The sequence below is a fragment of the Schistocerca piceifrons genome, chromosome 4 (assembly GCF_021461385.2).
Source record: "Schistocerca piceifrons isolate TAMUIC-IGC-003096 chromosome 4, iqSchPice1.1, whole genome shotgun sequence".
Taxonomy (NCBI): Eukaryota; Metazoa; Arthropoda; class Insecta; order Orthoptera; family Acrididae; genus Schistocerca; species Schistocerca piceifrons.
This window is the reverse complement of record NC_060141.1, coordinates 608,261,554-608,277,760: the sequence shown is the minus strand read 5'-3', so window position 1 is coordinate 608,277,760 and position 16,207 is coordinate 608,261,554. Positions and strand designations below refer to the sequence as shown.

Genomic DNA, 16,207 nt, shown 5'->3' with positions numbered 1-16,207 from the left:
ACGTGGCCTGCAGCTTGGGGCATTGTTTGGTTTTTTGTGCATTACGCGAAAACTATGGAACTTACGGTGAAGCGCGATGCAGCAGTGGATTTTGGTAAGCAATATGCACCTTCTGAAAGATCGATCTTTATTTCAAGTCACGAGACGCAAAAGTTATAGTAAACTTAAAATCGGTTAATATCACGAATGCTGAAAGATTAATAAAAATAGTGAATACCGACTTACAGGGACGAGCGAGCACTCATTAAAAACGTTTCGTCATAGGGGATCGAGTGCCGTAGTAATATGTTAAGATTCATAAATAATAAAGCCCGTAAAGAGCAGTAAACAAAGTTTGAGGGAAAATTGTTTATAAAATGCTATAGAAAGTTCATGACGTAAAGAACGGCACCATATAATATTTTGGGTGGCATCACACGTATTTTAAACTAATCAAGGTATACTATACATTTGACTTGCAATAGTTTTCATTGTTTGCAAATTATTATGAACATTTATCGCCTATAATTAATAAATTATTATAGATATGAAGATCTTGAGCAGCGCAATGTGTAGATCGCTATAGATGACGTCTAAAAACGATGCTATATGCAGACCTATGTTAAAATTTTGCAGCAAAGATGTCAACTTAGAAATTAGCGCTAAGTGGCGAAAGTTTGCCAAAACTATAACATGATTTATGGGCAATAGAATAATCCTTGAAACTAATGTAAAAATAGTGAATCGGATGTACTTTTTAGCGCGGTTCCGATGGTGTACTTATTTCTGTCGAGGGATGTATGTATCAAAATTTGTAACCTTAACTGGTGAGATTCGTACTCGCATTACCAGGGGGGTTGACGTCCGAGTCCATATAAGCGAGTGGCCATCTTGGCCAGAGGTCAGTCGTTGGACAGTCGTTTTGGAGGGTGGGTGGCCCATGTGGTCGTTTGAGAATTCTTTTTCGCGCCGATTTATTTCGACAAAGAGTATTGTTTAATAGTGCAAGTGTGCAAGCATATATTTGGTGAACTGGAAGTGCTACGATTGTTAGTGTGAGTGCGATTTACGAGGTATCCATCGTCGTATGTGAACATGTGGCGAACTGTGATTTCGCGCCAAAACTGTTAGAACAAAGAGGACAGTGTGACTTGTGGCTCTGTTCGAATTGATTGAATAACTTTAGATTATAGCAGCCTACATTACTACTACTGGGGGCTCGGAGTCAAATTATTATTAAAGTAAAACTGTCAACCGTCTCGCCAGTGCTAATTTCATTGTGTGAACGCCAATATTGTGATTGAATTGTGTCATGAAAAACTGATTTTGCTGTAATAATCGCCTAATTTCTGTTCCCTAGCATAAACTGTACTTATGTCTGAGTGAATGATTAATTCAAAACCATAACAAATGCGCGAGTGTGGAAGTGTACTAATGCTCCATGTGTGGAAATCATCCCCTGAGACTTACGTGAGAACCAAAATTTGCAATAACATATTTTTTAATCAACATTTGTATATGCAGCATTTCATGTGAAAACGCTGCAGTCGCACATCTTCTTTATTATTTACCGCCCCGTTGCAACATCGGCGTCGTTCGTAAGTCAGGGCAAACGATCGTATTGACGAAAATGCAGTGGCCGGGAGCGAATGTTTCATGTTATTGGACTCGGAAGCGCGGCAGGTGGAGCCACAGTGCAAATTGGGACACTCATCTAAGCCTTCAGAGCTCTCCTTTTCAAATATTCGTCCGTTGACTAAATATTACCAGCGGCACACCCATGTTATTTCCTCCCACGTAGCATTTTACTGATGCAAGAAACAGCCAAACCAGACTCATAGAGAATGAACTGCGGAGTTGCAAGATTTAGAGAGGAAATGTCAGTTTTTTACCCCTAAAAGTAAGGAGTCCTATGAAGAAGAAATGATCAGATATATGATCTTCCGGGGTACCCCCGACAGGGATTTCCAGGACGAGGCACCTCAACTCGAAGAACCGTCATTAGTGCAAGTCTTGGACTTAGCACAAAGCTTCGAAGTAAACACCGTAGCAGGCAAGAAACTACAGTCGTGGATCGACATAGCAGATGTTCACGTAAACACATTCGAGCCAGCATCCAAACGCCACACTTGTGGCAATTTCGACGTAGCAACAGTACGGGTAGGACGCATTAACCAACAATGTCCTCCATCCCGTTCGAACCAATCAAACTGGTCTTGGGTACCGAAACGACTGCCGTCTTGTCCGGATTGTTTTAAGAAACATCGAGTTGAATACTGTTCTGACAGATGGACCTACTGCCAACACTGTTTTTCCAACGGCCATTTAGTCGAAAGTCCCGTCAAGCAAGACAGCCAAAGATGCATGTTAATCTAGTAGCCACTGTACACCATCAACAGACCCCCAATAAGGTTTTCGTAGAAGTACAGATTGCAGAGAGATCAGTTCACTTACAAGTAGACATCGACGCACAGTTAGCATTCTGAATTACAGTACGTGTTTGAAACCTGGAGCTCCTCCCTTGCAAGAAATAAAGAGACGTCTAATGGCTTATGATGAACGTACCGTCCCAATACGCGGTCAAGTCAAACTGCCAACGACATATCATAATGTCACACGCCACATTACCTACTTAGTCGTTAAAAGTGATTACGCTGAGATCTTGTTTGTACTGGAGTCCTTTTAGAAATTTGAATTTCCAATAGATGATTCTGTATCCAAAGACGTTCCGTACTAGTACATAGAGACACTTTGTCGGGATTATGAAGACCTGTTCACCCAGGAACTCGGCACCGCAAAGGATTTTGAGGTGCATATCGCACAGAAACATAATGCACGGCCTTGGTACTTTCGAGCCTGCGCCGTTCCGTTAGCTCTCAGAACACAAATAAAGAAAGAACTGGATTGCAGTTCTCCAACCTATTCCTTCTAGTCAACGGGCTACTCCAAAGTCATGGTGCAAAAGCCATCGTGGAAGATCCGCGCGTGCCGCGATTTTACACTAACTGTCAACGTCCAATTAGAGATTAAGACATATCCTATTCGTAAGCCGGAAGAATTACTGTCAAAATTAAAGATGATAACTTCACTAAAATAGGCCTAGAATCTGAGTAGTTTCTTACACTTGACAAGGGTTTTGTCGTTTGAAACGCTTAATGTTTGGTATAGCAAAAGGCGCCACCATTTTTCAACAGTACTCAATGTGGATGGATGCATTAACTATTTAGACGACGTCAATGTTACGGGGAGAACCATGGGGGAGCACCCTGGCAATCTGAAATATTTATTCAGCGTCTTAAGCAAGGCTGGCTTAAAATGCAGAAAAGAAAAGTGTCTGCTTTTACCAGCCGGAAATTGAGTACCTCGGACACATTATTTCCAGCTTAGGCATTCGTGCACTGGATAAAAATGTCGAAGCCATAATCAAATCTCCCAGAGCAACAAATCTTAAGCAGCTTCGTTCATTTCTGGGGAACATATAGTATTACCGAAAGTTCTTATCTGCAGAAGTAAGAGAAGTCGCACCCTTGTCCCAGTTATGCAGAAAAGGTGTGCCTTTCCAGTGGACATCAGCTTGCGAGTGTGCCTTCCACAGGTTTAAATCCCAGGTGTTACCGGCCCTGTTCCGCGCACGATTTGATCCAACGAAGCAGACAGTTACTGCAACGGACGCGTCTGATACAGGCATCGGAACGGTCCTGGCACACAGGGAGGCGGATGGCTCTGAGCACCCTGTGGCCTAAGCATCGAAAACATTGGCTGACATGCAACGAAGGTAGTCCCAAACAGAAAAAGAAGCGCTGGCAATCACCCTTGCATTAAGGAAATTCCACGTTTTTTCTTTGTGGCACAAAGTTTCATCTCGTCACAGACCGCTGATATCCTTATTCAATCAGCAGCAAAGGTATCAGGCCGGGCTGCTCACCGCCTCCAGCCCTTGTCTTTAATTTAGGCGCGCTACCAGTATGAGATTCACTTCCACAAAACGACTGAGCATGCCAACAAGGATGCCATATCCCGCCTTCCGTGGGGACCGGATGCAGATTTTTACAAACAAGAAATTCTGTGTTCTCACATCCACGAAGAAGAAGAAGCCACCGTAGATTCTTTTCCCGTTACCATCTCGCGGGTCGCAAGCTCAACCGGTAACGACGAGATCCTCGTAAGTCCAGAGTCACATACTTTATGGATGGACCGGACGACAATCTCCCGTCGCGCGGGATTAGCCGGGCGGTCTCAGGCGCTGCAGTCATGGACTGTGTGGCTGGTTCCGGCGGAGCTTCAAGTCCTCCCTCGGGCATGGTTGTGTGTGTTTGTCCTTAGGATAATTTAGGCTAAGTAGTGTGTAAGCTTAGGGACCGATGATCTTAGCAGCTAAGTCCCATAAGATTTCACACACATTAGACCATTTGACAATCTCCCAATGCTTCCGCGTCACTCCGTCAGTTCTTCAGTGTCCGTCACAAGTTCATGCTGATCGACGGAGTAATTCTATCTGTTCCCTACGAGGTACGCCCCCGAGTAGTCATTCCTTATCTTTCATGTCAGCACATCCAGCAAGTATTACACCTGCGTCATTGGGGGGAGGGGGTATCCCAACTAAACTCCAGGCTTGCATGTTCATTTATTGGAGATTGAACGACTGACCCGAAAGTGTCCATCCTGCCAAAGCCAGCAGGCAGCCCCAAGGAATACGTTTGCTTCGCGGCCACCATGTTTTCGCCCTCAGGAGCGGGTACGAATTGATTGTGCCAGGCCATTGTTTTAACGCCAGTTTCTTGATAGGGGATGATGCTTACTCCAGAGTTCCGATCACTGTCAGAGGCCAGTCCACCTCAACCACCAACACAATCACGGACTTAGAAGAAATTTTTTCGACTGAAGGTCTGCCGGAAGTGCTCGTAACTGACAACGCTCCACGATTCCGTAGCGAAGAGTTTCGCACTTTCTGTGACCAGTATGGCATTCGCCACATTCAAACTGCCCCCTTCCATCCACAATGTAATGGAAAAGCCGAGATAATCTCGGGTTTTGACCAATAAAAAAAACAAAAATTTCATGAGGCTGGCATTAGTTACTTTGAATTCGTGGAAATACTCCAGTAATCTTGATTCGTAGGCTTCCCAGCGCCCTAAATCCTCATCAAAGGAAGCAAAAGCCGGCACTTGCTGAGTTGCTTGCGTCTGCAATAAGTCTTGAAGGAATCGTCGGAGGGCGTTCAGTAGCAGCTTCTGGTTCTAGTCCTGCTGATGAATAAGTTGGGTGAGTAGATCTTCCAGCGTAGATGGTCGCTTGCTCGTCGCCACTTTTATTGTAATACAACCAGGAATAACACAATAAAGGTATCACCGTTTTACGGTTTTTTGACAAAACACCGAGACAAAATAATTCTGTATCCAAGCGCCAAGTTGTAGATGAACACTTTACGGAAACCATTGATGGTGGTTGTACTAACGTCCAGGAAGCGCAAGTGAAATGCAGAAATCCATCGGTAATCACAATCCCGTTGACATACTAAGCCTAGTGATCGTTGAAAACCAAGTTATTGGGATTCTAACGCCAGCGCACAGCTCAATCAACGTCGAACTGCAAAACGTAGCACAATGAGAACTGGCTTCTAGATGTCAGTAGCGGCGTTGAGTAAGACTCCGTAATTAATGCACCCGGTGGCTAGGGGCGCTGTATATTCTGGGCGGCCAATAGCTGAATGTTACGAGTGACCAATCGTTGTGTTTTGAAGCGCGTGCTTGTGGGGGTGGTCTGCGAAGCTATCAGTGGGTCGTGCACGGAGAAGTGCGTCCAACGATGAATTTCTCTGCCGCACGTAATGGAGAGTGTCGCTGCTGGGTGAGGGGATTTAATAGTGGTGGATATCACAAAACCGTAAAACATAGCGCAATGAACGCTGGATAAGATCTGTAATTCATTACTGCAATATCAAAACCGATAACAATAAATTGAACAATCAACAGCAAACTCGACTCACACCTCAGAGCACACCAGCAGTTAAATATGTAAAAACGCCTTTTGTTGGTATAATGTCTAACAAAACCAGCTATGTACGAAGCATATTCACAAAATGAAACCGTCAGATACGATCCTGATGCATCTAACGTTTACAAAATTACCTGCAGCTACTGAAACATATACACCGGTACGCAAAACATAAGGACGGAAGTAGTTTTCACATCATGCGTTACTGTCAAGTAATACATCTCGATGAAACTTGGACCATAAATAAAAAGGAATTTGTTGTAGTATAGAACAAAAGGTAACCGAAGGAAATACTCAATGAAACGAACAGAAATAACACTGTAAGTAGCCTATTTATTTGTGTGTATGTTGGCAGCGCGATAGACTGCATTAATAACTCTGACAGCGCTGTGCGCCATCTGTGGCTGACCAGACTCGCAGTTGGACGTGAACAGCCAGCAGTGATAGAAGTTGGAGGGGAATAGCCACCAGTGATGGAGGTTAGAAGCTTATAGTTTGCGGAGATGGAGGTTACAGGTCTGAAGTTTTAGCGCAAGCGGACGATCTAGACCTGTGTCCGTCATGGAAATGTAATATTGTTGATGATTACATTATTTTTGGAACTGGTTTTCACGTACTATTATATAATTTTTTGAACTGAACTTGAGGGCCTGAGTGGCCGAGCGGTTCTAGATGCTTCAGTCTGGAACCGCGCGACCGCTACGGTCGCAGGTTCGAATCCTGCATCGGGCATGGATGTGTGTGATGTCCTTAGGTTAGCTAGGTTTAAGTAGTTCTAAGTTCTATGGGACTGATGACCTCAGATGTTATGTCCCATAGTGCTCCGAGCCATTTGAACCATTTGAACTGGATGTGGCATTATTAAGGTAAAATTTGCTAAATACATTGTTTGCTCTTCAGAAAAATCTTTCCTTTGCTATCCGCATGCCTGTTAGTAGATACAGCCTACAGTAGTTAGAATCTTTTGTTTAGCTGGCTGTATTTATGCCTGCTGTATCGCTGTAGTTAGTGATATGAAGATTTTCTCTGAGGACTTATGAAATGTATAGTATATTGTTAGGAATTCTTCTAATTCAGGGCCATTCTTTTGTGTTAAATATTTGAGCAGTCAGATTGCGTTTGAGTTGTATTTCTCGCGAATAATTCTGTTGGTCAGATATGAAATGATAAAAAAAATAGTAAAGTGACACTTGCATTCAATTTCTCTCAGCAGTTTAAGAACATTGAGTAAGCATTCGGCAGTTTAAGTACAATCATATTAAGAAGTTTCACCTGTCGACCCTTAGTCGAGGGTACCCCACTGGAATCTTCTGATTTTCTTATGATCTAAAGAATCAGTGCATGATTAGAAATCAGTTATTATTTACTGCTAGCGCGTAATTGTATAGAGAATTTCCTTTGTAGTTGTAGCCTCTTATTGTTGTACTGCATTGTGATGAGCAAAGCAGTTGTATGGATGTGAATTTGCACCAAGTATCTCGCAGTCGGATTTGCAACTAATTGGATATTAATTATTTTCAGTGCTATTTTGGTGTATTTTCTTATTTTTACTTTTCATATTGTGTTTTAGTGTGTTATCGTGTGAAACAGTGTGACAATTGTGGCGTGTGACAAGAGCATCGCTAGGTTGAAATGTAAATTGAGAAATGACAGCTTAACTTGTTAGTTCCACCTTGTAACAAATTGTCAAATGTTTAAGCTAAGTAATTCGATAATTGTGCATAGGGACAAGGACCAGGCAGTAATTAACGGGGTGAAAATGGAAGCAATGTGTGAGCTCGGTGACTGTTTGCCTCAGGAATGCGAAATGGCAGAACAAAATGAACAAAATCTTGCAAATTTCAAAGATTTACGTTTTGCATCATTCCACGTTTCTCAATTTAATCAAGACACGCTTTCTGTTTTTCAATATGTAATTATTGCCGGTGTGAATGCACTGCCGAAAAGCGCAATGGAACATGTTTCAGCCACTCATGCATTGTTATTGCTACTAATTCTAAAATATGATAAAATAAACCAGAAGCATCAAAAGTGAGACACAATGGAACAAAATCAGAAACAAATACTGCAGCATCCTCAAAATGTAGACATAATTGAACAAACGACCATTGTATACGAATATCGCGACACCTTACAGGCCAAAATTGAGTCTGTTGCATCTACCGATACGGTCACGCAACTTGCAAAAAATCAGGAAAACTTAGAGGACACAGTAGATACGATTTCGACACTCTAAAATTTGGATCAGAAAAACACACGGAGGAAATCAGCACATTATCGGAAAAAGTAGCCAAAATTTCGGATCGGGTAACAAATTTACCTGCGAAGATAGATGATGATCTGAATGACAAATGACCGGTAGCTTATACTGGCACAGAAGAATACGAAGAAATTAGGAAATTCAAAGTCAGAAACAAACCAACAAGCAACACAAAAGATAAATGCGGGAAGTACAAAATCAGTTGGCACACGTGACACAAGAATTACATATTTCAGAGGATACTCGCGTTCCGACACGGGAAAAGGGAATTAGAAATACGGAAAGGTTACAAAGCAATAATACATGGTATTCCTGAGATTGTTAAAGGAGTCGGCATGGTGCAGCGAGCCTGGAGATGGAACCGCCGACACGACGTAAGGATGACAGATTTGTGACTCGGTGTCTTGTTGAATTTGACTATAAGCTCTTCATGACAACGCGTAATTCAGAACATTCAAGAATTATAGTAATGATATACATCCATAGGCTTGGCTTCATCAATTTCCTTATTGCTTTCCTACTAATTGGTTATTAGAGTACAAACAAACAAAAAAATTAACAAAAGATTGTACCACATTTCTCGTGTAAAACCGTTTATTGACAGGCAATTTGCTTTCTGACTTAGCTCTTGTTATTAAATTTTTCGCTTTACGTTACTATTACGCTTTGTCTCAATTGCAGCTGGCTGGAGTGTAAGCATAGTCTTTCAAAGAGCAGGGATCGATTATCAGCTGTCAACATCTACAAAGCCTGTTGAACGTCTTTGCCCACCGCTTCTGCTGCTGCCGTTTGATCTTCATGAATAACAGCCTATAATGTATTTTCGCAGTATAGCTACCAACTTATCGGTTCTCACATAAGGAAAAATCGTCGTGATTGACACTGCCTGCAATACACGCCAAGTATTCTGTTAATCATTTTTCCACATCCAGTGTAGTGACTACGACATTTTTTTCTAAATCAGTTCATTCGTATGTGTGAACGTTCCCTATAGAAAATAAACAGCAAGTTTCAGTGTTGATAATATCGCTCTCACAAAACATTGACACAGAAAAAGTCCCTTAAAATATTCAGTTTGTTTTCTTCCCCCCAACCGCTGTTGTTTACATTTAAATAAACGAATTTTAACTTTTTAAAACTGATACTACCAAGTAAAACGTGGTTCTCGAGAAAGTCATAAATGATAGTTTCATCTATCTTGATATAATTTCACATACGTAGTATGTGGCTTGTTTAAAACAAGTTATACCGACAGCAAGAATATAAATGAATTTGCTGAACTGAATCAAACCCTATGAAGGCTGTGACATTTTGACGTCTTCGTACAATACCAATCATAATTTCGAGCACAATAGCAATACGTTTTACACAGAAAGGTGTAAGGCAAGTGAATACGACAACAGAAATTTGGAGTTTCACATCTAGTACCAAACATTTGCCGATGTCGGTTAAGAGTTAATATCCGTTCAATTTACCTTCAAAGTATGAAGAACGTTTTCTATATTGTTACTGTCAGTTTAATAAAAGTAGCTATAGTTAAAACAATATTGACAGTTACTGTTATTTCCCGCAATACGTCTTGTGAAGGATAATACAGGGGCTGGACAGAAATATGGAAAAACCGCGAGAAATGCTTGCTTGAACATAAATGCAGATGCCTGCCACGGCTGCAGTTTGCGCTGTGGTGTCTGACCACGAGCGACACCTGTGCAATGTCCTCAATACGTTGCGGCTGTCGGAACAGTGTTCTGCGTAGTTTTGAGAGCATTATGCCGGACCTAAGTGAATTCCAGTATGAGCAAATTGTTGGCACAGGAATGGGGGCTGATTCAATAACCAAAGGAGCCCAACTGTTTGGTGTTTCAAGAAGCACCATGTCGAAGATTTGTAACACGTATAGTGAAAGCGGAGGAACATCATCCGCTAAGTCACAAGATGCATGCTGTGTACAATGATCGTGACAGACGGTCATTGAAGAAAACTATGACGAAAAAATAGAAGGATGATAACTGCAAAAGTCACTCCGGAACTGAATATTGTATTCGCAAACCCTGTCAGCAACGACATAACTCGGCGGGATCTATATAAGCGGAGAACTTCAGGGTGAGCTGGATTGAGAAGACCACTAATCAGAGATGGAAATACCCATAACAGGAAAGTGCCGTGTATGAAACATTAAACCTGGAAAATGGAGCAATGGAAGAAAGTCATTTGTTGGGATGAGTCTTGTTTCACACGTTTCCGAATTCTCACCAAGTTTACGTACTAAGAGTGAAACATAGTACAGGTTCGGTGATGATGTGGCTGGCCATAATGTGGTATTCCATGAACCACATGGTTACTCACCAAAGTCACACAATTGCCTAGGATTATTTGGCCACTTTAGCTGATGACGCCCACCCCATGGTTCAATGTTTTTCTCCAATGGCGATGCTGCATTCCAAGACGAGAGGGCACTTGTGCACACAGCTCACGTTGTCCAGGACTGGTTTAATGAATATGAGGATGAGGTATTGCTTCTCCCCTGGCCACTACAGCCACCAGATCTTGACATTATTACGCGTTTGTGGTCGGCTTTGAGAAGAAGGGTACGTGGTTGCTATTCACCTCCATGATAGTTGCCTGAATTTGTCACTACCTTCCAGGAAGAGTGGTACAGGATTGCCTTGAAAACCATAGAGGAACTGATTCTGTCCATTCACAGACGACTGAAAGCTGTTCTGAAGGGCAATTGGTTTCCTACATCGTACTAGCCACGGTAATGCGCTGTGTTTTCTGTGTTTCCAAAGTTTGTCCATCCTCTACAGTAGTTCATACAGAAACTGTGATACTAAGAAAAGAGACATGCACGAAATTCGTGACAACAATCTGAGAATAAAAGTGAAAATACTGTTGGTTCGTATCTGGTAAATCAACCACTATTTTGCACTGTTATAATTTATCGTTGTACAAGAAAAAAATAATAGTGATAGAAGTTTATGTACACACAAGTCTGTACACAAAGTCCTTGTAGTAATATCAGACCCTAGAATTAAGCCAAAACGCAATGTTGGCAATTCTAGAAAGGCAGTTGTGCTGAAAATCTGTAGAAAAGCTCGTCGTTGTCTCGAGAAAAATGGTTAACTTAGTGTTAAATCATTGTCATTATACAAACAATATGTAAAGAAAGAGTAGACGAGTAAATAATAAAATGAAAGTAGAATTAAAAGATTTAGTAGAGAGCAGTTTATTTAAGTTTTTGGTTACACATAAGCCTGTACAATATGTACATGTGTTTTATAAAGTCGTCTCCCTGTCTTACAAAACAGGGTTGTGTGTCAGTCCACGGACAATTTCTTAAATGAGCCTGCGATGCCGTAGATGTCGCCATAGTGGTTATCGGCGGGGCGTTTGCTCTCGTCTGACACATGCTTGTCTTTCTCCTGCAGCCACTCACTGTTGACCATCTCCCTAACTTTGTCTGAAACACAGAGAACACGTTAGCTTGCAAACTTACACAAGGATACGGGTTTCAGTAGCTTTCCTGTATGTACGTAAATGGTAATTTGACACATTTTTAATATCAAAGTCATTACGTAGCACTGTTTGTATTTACTTGAGGAAACAAGTATTGATTTTCTTCCGTATTATTACTAATGATGGATAATCTGTCCAAAGCAGTTTTTGTTCTGAATCCAAATTTTAAATGAACAATACGAATTTTGAAAGTCTGTCTAACATTGTTATCTATTCGTTAGAAGAGTCTTACTTAATAATTCTGTAAGCACAAATTTCGAACTAACGTAGTGATTAATCTGGCAAAAGGGTTGTATTCTCGATTACCATGAAGATGACCTTTACACCTGATAGAAGCAGTGCTTGTTAGGTCACATTCAGTTGTTAAGTCTCTGTTGCCTGCAAAGTGGCTCAATCATTCTTGCACTATATCTTCTTTGTGATTTCGGTAGAAGGACAAAATATTGAAGATCACAAATTTACAAGAAAGAGGCTCTCTAACAAATGGTCATAGTAATTGTTGCTGAATAGTTACATTCATTTTGCATTTTGCAGTCTTCGAGTAGATAGCCAGCTCAAGTGCAAAACACATGTGTTACATCGCTTTGGAAGTAGTCCCAAAGATCTAACACCATTCTAACAATCTGGCCACTCAAGATTTTTTATTAAGCGCCCAAATATTAATTTCAGATTTAAAAGGATATTACTTTCAAATTAAAACTAAGATAATGAATATCAAAGAGTTATGAGTCATGGGATTATGGAGACAAATGGGAAAAATCATGTTTCAATAATTTTGTAAAAAAATTGTTTTGTGTCTGAACCGCTAGTGATATGACGGCATACCATTGTCAAAGAAAGGGAAGGAAAAATTGTCAGTCCTTTGAACAGTATATATTATGGACTGATTGATTCCCACTTGTGGAAGGGCGGATGCAGTTACAATTAATATGTTTTAACCACAGTTTGACAACTATTTATGACAGATACTTTGCCTGTAATATTATCTGAAAAATATATTTCGCTTTTAATTCAGTGATGAGTGGTTTAATTTGTCGAGTGATTCGTATGACAGTGTCAGTATTTAATTTCGGTGTCTCTGCGCAGTGTAGGGTTCTTAATTCACTGTGTGCAGCTAAGTCAAACGTCTGCTCTGTGATTTGTGTGTTCAGCTACTGTATAAAAGATGACCGTAGCAGCGAAACATTTTTTTTAAACTTCACAGTTTTGATTTTTAGCCTCATTTGATTGGGATGGATTTAAAAAGAAAATCGCGTTTTTCAAAACACAAATTGTGAGTAACACAGTCCAGGTCCTACAGTTTACTAACGTGATCTTTGAAGAATTTATTACGGCCTTGGATGAATTACGAGGGAAGTTTCCTAATTTTTTTCAGGACGCTGTTTTCGAAACTGTTTGCCATTTCAGTTGAAAACGCCCCTGTGCATATCTACATAGCTGATCTACCTTCAGTGTGATTCCCAATTTAAATACAAATCAATTTACGTTAAAGCTCTGCTCGGCGCCGACATTGTTTTACTCGGGTAGAATTTCCACGTTTCCATAATGGGGTTGCAAAAGTGCTATAATATTTCTATCACATATGTTTGTGAAAGACTATTTCGTTCGTAATGTGTGTTGTTGAGAAATATGTAATATGAGCCGGCCGGAGTGGCCGTGCGGTTCTAGGCTCTACAGAACCGCGTGACCGCTACGGTCGCAGGTTCGAATCCTGCTTCGGGCATGGATGTGTGTGATGTCTTTAGGTTAGTTAAGTTTAAGTAGTTCTAAGTTCTAGGGGCTTATGACCACAGCAGTTGAGTCCCATAGTACTCAGAGCCATATGTAATATGAATCAAAGCCGCATGCAGTGCGACTGCATTGCTATCTAAATACGTCGCTTTCGTTGTTTTCCCGTCTTCCCCCTCCTCACACTCAGACATTGTGGCATGGATGTGTGGGAAGTGTGGATCCACGCTGAGCTCTGTAAGCTACGAGCCACGTACCCTAATAATTAGGATAAGCAGCCAGATGGTCTTTAAAAATAGGTGGATATGTGGGAAGTGATGAATTTGTTCGGTAAACTTTTAGAGAAGTTCCTTACAGGCGAAGTTGTCAGCAGGTCCAGCAGTGCCTCCCAGCTCATCTGGTACGCAGTCACGCTGCACGTAGTCAAACAGAGTTGTCGATCCTGGAAGGTGCGCGAATACCTGCAACAGACAGGCGGTATAACATAAAACACTCCTAACACCTGTATTTTTTTCCCTAATGTACTACTGAGTCAGTGCCACACAGTCACCTCAATAAAGAAACATTTCGTTAAATTTTATGTAAATGAGCACTACGGTGTGCAATTAGAAATAAAAATAATGATAATGTTCTTAAAAGCAACATCTGAAGCAGTAGAAACTTGAAAGTAGTAGTAGTATTGCGGAGACTAAGCTTAATAATGGGGGGGTGGGGGGGTGGGAAGCAGATGTTTCCACTTACGTTATATCAGTAGAAGAGTGCCTCCTATTAACCCCGAAACATCTGGAGTGTCTGGTATATGTCTAGATCAGTCAACAAGTCCGACTGTTCGTTACAGAAAAAGTAGTTTCCTACTTCACTGCAGTCGTAACATGCACAAATAATTCGACCTAAAAGTACGCTTTCGTGTGACAAGATTTCTTCAGCAGCCATGAATGCTCAAATTTATTTAAGCGGATCAGCTATCGAAAACACAAGAAGCTAAGTCTCCGTATAAAGAACTAATCATCCCAGGAAACATCACAGTAACACAGTCTACCACTGCCTACGGCCTCTGTCATGGTTGCAGAGTCCACAAGTTTCTTCACGTATGACCTACGTAGCTGCAGCTGCTCATTCGTAATCACATCCGCTGAGCTACGTTTATTGTGCTGTTCCAAATCATCCTGACTTTGTATGGGACTGTGGTCGGATGATATAGTTCCGCAGTCAATGTGCGATGCGGTGCTTGAGTGGCCGTCAAACCTACAACGTATGCGTGCACTCTGTGAATACGGAATATTAGGATGTCCAGGGCAGTAATCACAATGTCACAGAAGAAAGGGCAAGACTCGGTTAAAGAGAATGTTGAAACGAACACCCTGGTTCATACTCACGATTAACTGAGTGATTTGGCCCAATTCATAGCACCAACGACACCCTGAAAACATCACAAAACCACCCTCAACCCTGAAATACAACCTCCACCCACACTGGACCGCAGGTGCGCTCGAGGCACTGCCTCGTTTGAGAAGAGGCAAACAGCAAGTCGTTGGATTACAACACACGCGTCTCGACAACTACTGTCCAGAACGAAATTAGCACTCTAAAGTGGAGTGTGCGCTGATATGAAGCATCCTGGCAGATTAAAACTGTGTGCCGGACTGAGATTCAAGCGCTAAGAATTAATATCCTCGTCCTCCTCCGTAACGTAAGTCCGTAGAATACGAGGCCTGTTCAGAATGTAAGCTCCGATTGATTGCCAAATTGAAACCACAGTGAACATCAGAAATGTTTTACTTGTAACAATTAGCTACACCTTTCAGCTACTTCTCTACGTAGTCGCCGTTCTGACTTAGACTTTTCTCATAGCGTTGTACCAACTTTTCAATAGCCTCATCATAGAAGGCAGCCGCCAGTGCTTTCCGCCAATTCTCCACGCTGGCCTACACCTCGTTGTCTGTGTCAAAATGGTGTCTTCAAAGACAGCGGTTCATGTGACCAGAGATGAAACTCAGGGGGAGACAATTGCGGACTGTATTGTGGGTAATCTCACATTTCCATTTGAAAACGATGCAGGAGCATCTTCATTGCCCCTGCAGAATGCGGCTGAGAATTGTCTTGAAGAAGAAACAGCACGACAGTTATGTAATGTTAGCTGCATAGCTTCAGGCGAAATTTCTCACCAGGCCCTCGTACTTGGCGGCAGACACTATTTTCTAGACATCTTTACGCACTCACTGCGAGCTCAGAAATGAGAAGAGCGACGTGATGCTAACTGGGGTTATACTAGAGACACTACCCAACACATCTGTGCAAAGCTTTATCGGATTTTCATAGTCGTTTCCATTTCGCGACCGATCGGAGCTTACTTTCTGAACGCCCCTCGTATTTAAAATATTTTCAACATGATGCGGGTGTACAAAATGCTAAATCGAAACCAACACAGACCACAGAAATTACATTGACGCATGTATTCATGATAACATCACATTATTCACAAGGAATCGGTAAATGCTATATACAATCAAGAGTGATACTTTTTTACTCTTTTGTAGCCATACAGTAATGTATCTTCGAAATAAAATTGAAATTTATACATAATTGATTGGCGATTCATATAGTACAACAGGTGCTTAAATACAGGTGTGAAAGCTATTAAAATATAAAACTGAATGAGAAGTCTAGTAGACCCCTGAAGCTGTATTTATGTAAATCGACTGGACACTCACATAACCATTCTCGCAATTT

At 41.5% G+C, this 16,207-nt stretch overlaps 1 long non-coding RNA gene across 1 annotated transcript; it reads right to left on the bottom strand.

The window, feature by feature from the left end:
* Positions 1–11,430: 11,430 nt before the first annotated feature.
* LOC124795470 lies at positions 11,431–13,939 on the bottom strand. Its single transcript, XR_007016702.1, has 2 exons — positions 13,833–13,939; positions 11,431–11,693 (listed from the first exon to the last, which is right to left on the bottom strand). It is a non-coding gene; the product is annotated as an uncharacterized LOC124795470 (long non-coding RNA).
* Between the last annotated feature and the right edge of the window lie 2,268 nt (positions 13,940–16,207).